A 4,715-nucleotide genomic window follows, 5' to 3' on the forward strand; every position below is an offset into this window, starting at 1 on the left:
CGACATCATATCTACCCCCAACACTTTGCACAGCCCTTCCCTACAACCTCAGTGATGTCCTTCTTCTTTTTCTTCTTTTTTTTTTTCTTTTGAGATAGGATCTTGCTTTGTCACCCAGGGCGGTGAGCAGTGGTGCAATTGTAGCTCACTGCAACCTCAAATTCCTGGGCTCAAGGTTCAAGGGATCCTCCTGCCTCACCTCCTAAGCAGCTGGGTCTACAGGTGTGCACACCTATGTCCAGCTAATTTTTTTTTTTTTTTAGATATGGGGTCTTGCTATGTTGTCCAGGCTGGTTTTAAACTCCTGGGCTCAAGCAATCCTGATGTGTCCTTCTTAGGCTCCTCAGAAACTTTGTTGTTGTTGTTGTTTTGAGACGGAGTCTTGCTCTATTGCCCAGACTGGAGTGCAGTAGCATGATCTTGACTCACTGCAACCTCTGCCTCCTGGGTTCCAGGTTCGAGTGATTCTCGTGCCTCAGCCTCTCAAGTAGTTGGGATTACAGGCATGCACCACCACGCCCAGCTAATTCTTGTATTTTTTTAGAGACGGGTTTTGCCATGTTGGCCAGGCTGGTCTTGAACTCCTGACCTCTGGTGATCTGCCCGCCTCAGCCTCCAAAAGTGCTGGTTTTATAGTTGTGAGCCACCACGCCTGGATGGACCCAGGGATTCTAAGAGAAATCCTATGTAGCCCTTTGCACATCAGAGCTGTAAAACTGACTCGGCTTCAAGCCATTGTTCACATATCATCTGATTTAATGCCGGCAGCCATCCTCTAACATCGAGGTCCCCATGCCCAGTTTTCAGATGGAGACACTGATACTTCGGGGGTTGAACAGCTAACAAGAGGCTGGACCCAAAGAAGAACCCAAGATTTCTCTTAACAGGCAAGTTCGCCACCATGTGCAGGCAGATTTCATTTTCAAAATAAGACCAAAATGTACTGCTTTTTAAAAAACTTACTCAACTTCAAACTAAAGCAGACAGCAGAAGGCTGGCATCCACAGCACTGTTAGCAGAGCTTGTTGCCTTCTCCTTGGTGCCAACCCTCTCCCCGAATCCCCCTTCTTCCTCCCGGCAGGACCAGCTCACACCCACAGCCTCCCACACACTGTGCTGGCTCCAGGCTGGAAGCTCGGGAGCCGCTGCCAGGCATTTAGCAGCTTTGAGTTTCTTGGAAATCTCCGGGGTGCTTGGGGTACCTGTGTAGTTCCTTTTGCTCTCTCCCTTTTTTTTTTTTCAGAGTGTGGATGCTTTCTTTTTCCCTCTAGAAAAGCCCCACACTCTGTTTCAACTTCTTGCTTTGATCTGAAATGCGTGCACCCTCCACCCTGCACTCCCCAAGGAGGCCAGACTTTAAGGAAAGGTGGTATTGGCTGGGTGGGGCATTTCTAGATCGTCAAGGTAAGACCTTTGGGGAGAATCCTGTGGCCCTTGCACTCTAGAGAACAGAGAGGTTCATTACAGTGGAGTCAGGATTTCTTACTCACTGTTTTCTCTTCTTCCCTTCCTTCTTTCCTTTCTTCCCTCCTTCACGGACATCAGTGGTCATGGCTCACATCTATTTGCCCCTGATGTGTCTGCTTGAACTTGGACCCATTGAGAAATTCTCCTTCTGGGACTCTCACAGTTGGGGTGGACAAAATTGATTTTCTATTTCTCACCAGCCTGCTCCCTACTGCTTCCTCGCTCAGACCTCTCACATCTCATGGCAAGATGGTCCCACACCCGCCCCTCCTGGGAAGGAGGCTGCTCTACAACTGTACTTGCAATGAGGATTTTGGAGTCAGAGAGACCTAGGTTTGAATAGTAGCCTATGTAGCCCCTTCGCACATCAGAGCTGTAAAACAGACTTCACTTTAAGCTATTGTTCACATATCATCTCATTTAATCCCTGCAACCATCCTCTAGCATCGAGGTCCCCACGACCAGTTTTCAGATGGAGACACTGATACTTGGGAAAGTTGAATGGTTAACAAGGGGCCAGATATTATTAGCCTGGTTCGTGACCTTTAGTGTGACCTTGGCAATATATTTAAGCTCTCTGAGACTTTGTTTCTTTATCTGGAAATTGGGAATACTATGTCCACCAGCATTATTGAGGAGATCAGACAGGATACATTGGTAAAGTGCCTGGCACCCAGTATGAGGTGCTCAGGGCTTGTTCCCATCTCTTCGTGATCAGGAAAAGCCCTTCCCTGTCAGAACTGATGGCCAGATTCACTCAGGTATGACTAATGGTAATTTATAATATTTACATAATGATGTATGCTTTTGAATATACTTCTATTTTTATTATCTAATTCAGTACCGTCAACGTCCCCTTGTATTAATATTCTTCCAAACCCCATCTTTCAGAGGAGGAAACTGAGGCCCAGAGAAGTTGCATAGCTTGCTAGGATCAAAGAGTCAGTCAGTAGAGGGCTCAGCATTTCAACCCTGCTCTCAGAAGTCCAGAGCCTCTGGCCTATAGCCTGGGTATTATGTGAACACATTGTCCTGCCCCTAGGATATTTGCATTTTTCTACAAAGCTCAAAGAAATGACTCTCGAATAGAATTCTGGACTTTTCGGCTGGCCAGTGGGGAGAGCTGCATTGAGGCAGCAAGGGATTCCGTAGGGCCATGGCCCTGTAGTCATCCCAGAAGAGCAACCCCTCTCACAGGGCTAACAGAAAAAAAAAATAATTGGTTTTAGAGCTGGAAGGAATCTCAGAGAAAATCTATTCCCTGCTGCAGTTTTTCACATCACGAAGAGGGGACGTAGAGAGAAATGAACTCATGCCTTGCAACCCCTTTGCAAATCTCTGCATGACGGAGGGGAGGGAGGTGGTGCTTGGCTCCTGTACCCTGAGCCCTAGTGACAACAGCTGAGAGGTTTCCTGGGGTCTCTGGGGATTCCTATTCTCCCTCCTTGTCCCATTTTTTTCCAAGTCAAAGGGTCTGGAGGTGGCAGAAGGCTCCCAACTTACCCCCTACCAAGGCCCATGATCTAGGAGGATGGGAAGACCCCTGTCATCACTCCAGGAGGCTCTGGGGAGAGAGGAATGACACCCCCCCCAGTATCCCCCACACTCACACACTCCACACTTCAGGGGAGAGAGGAGGGGGAGAGAGCTGGCAGTGACTGAGAGCTTCATCCAATGCCAAGCATTGATCTGGCTCTCCGTGTTGCCATGGCAACAGCTCTTCCGCATGGAACTCAACACCAGGAGGCCTCCTTCAGCCCCCTAGCTCCCTGCCCCCCACTGTCCCAGACACCTTTCCATCTGCTCTTGACAATTGTCCTGTGCTGTCACTGCCCAATCCCCTCTATGTTGCTCCTGCCTTTTCCCCTTCAAGTGTCCCTGCCTCCCTCTTTTCCCTGCACTTGACCCCAACTCCCCTTGCCCACTTCTTCCTGCCACTGGCTAGCCATCAGGTCATCACCCCTCCAGGGCTTGGGGTCTTAAGTCAGCTGTCTCTTGGAATCCCACAGAGAAGCAGCAAATGGGTGAGGATAGGATTTCTTTCTGAGCCAGGAGGCTGGAAGCAGCTTTTTCCCTCCAGGAAGCCTTCTCTCCTCTGCTCCCCAGTCTGAAACCTCCTCTGTGGGAGGGTTAAATGTCACTGAACTGCTTTGTCTGCCTGAGAGAACCTGGAGGAAAAGGAGCTCAGACTCTAGGGTCAGATGGACCTGGGGGTTCCAGTTCCTGCCTTGCCACTGATAAGCCTTGTGACTTCTGGTAAATGGCAACTTCTGAGAATCAGTTTCCTTCACCAAAAAAGAAAATACAAGCCTGGGCAACATGGTGAAACCCCGTCTCTACTAAAAATACAAAAATTAGCTGGGTGTGGTGGTGGGTACCTGTAGCCCCAGCTACTTGGGAGGCTGAGGCAGGAGAACCACTTGAATCTGGGAGACAGAGGCTGCAGTGAGCTGAGATTGGATGGCAGAGTGACACCTTGTTTTTTATTTAAAAGAAAAAGGTGGGGGGCAGGTGTCGTGGCTCACACCTGTTAATCCCAGCACTTTGGGAGGTGGAGACGGGTGGATCACCTGAGGTCAGGAGTTTGAGACCAGCCCGACCAACATAGTGAAACCCCCGTCTCTACTAAAAATAATAAAATACCTGGGCGTGGTGGCCCACGCCTGTAATCCCAGCTACTCGAGAGGGTGAAGCAGGACAATTGCTTGAACCTAGGAGGTGGAGGTTTTGGTGAGCCGAGATTGGGCCATTGAACTCCAGCCTCGGCGACAGAGTGTGACTTCATCTCCAAAACAAAACAATACAAATATGAGAATAGCGTCCACCTCACTGGCTGTGAGGAGACAATGAGATGGCAATAGTGGGTCCCATTTATTGAGCCCTCGTTATATTCCAGGCATTCTGCTAAGTGTCTTGGTGCACAAATCAGTCCTGTGAAGTCACCGCTTGCCTTGTGCCATTTACAGTTGAGCAGCTGACTCTGAGACAGGCTGCATGGCTTGCCTGAGGCGGCCAGTGCTGGAGTCATTCGGATGGTCTTTAATCCTAGGGAGACTGCTACCAGGGTTCTTGGGTCCAAACTCTACATGTTCTTGTCCCCTGCATTGGGAGAGTGGTAAATTGATTGCCTGGCACACAGTAGGTGGTGAATATATATCACATCTACCCTGACAGGTAATTAATTAAATCATTATGTGCCTAATATGTCTCAGATGTTAGGAATAGAATGATAAATTGTACACAATCCT

The sequence above is a fragment of the Sapajus apella genome, unplaced genomic scaffold (assembly GCF_009761245.1).
Source record: "Sapajus apella isolate SASKATOON/1434 unplaced genomic scaffold, GSC_monkey_1.0 scaffold51, whole genome shotgun sequence".
NCBI lineage: Eukaryota > Metazoa > Chordata > Mammalia > Primates > Cebidae > Sapajus > Sapajus apella.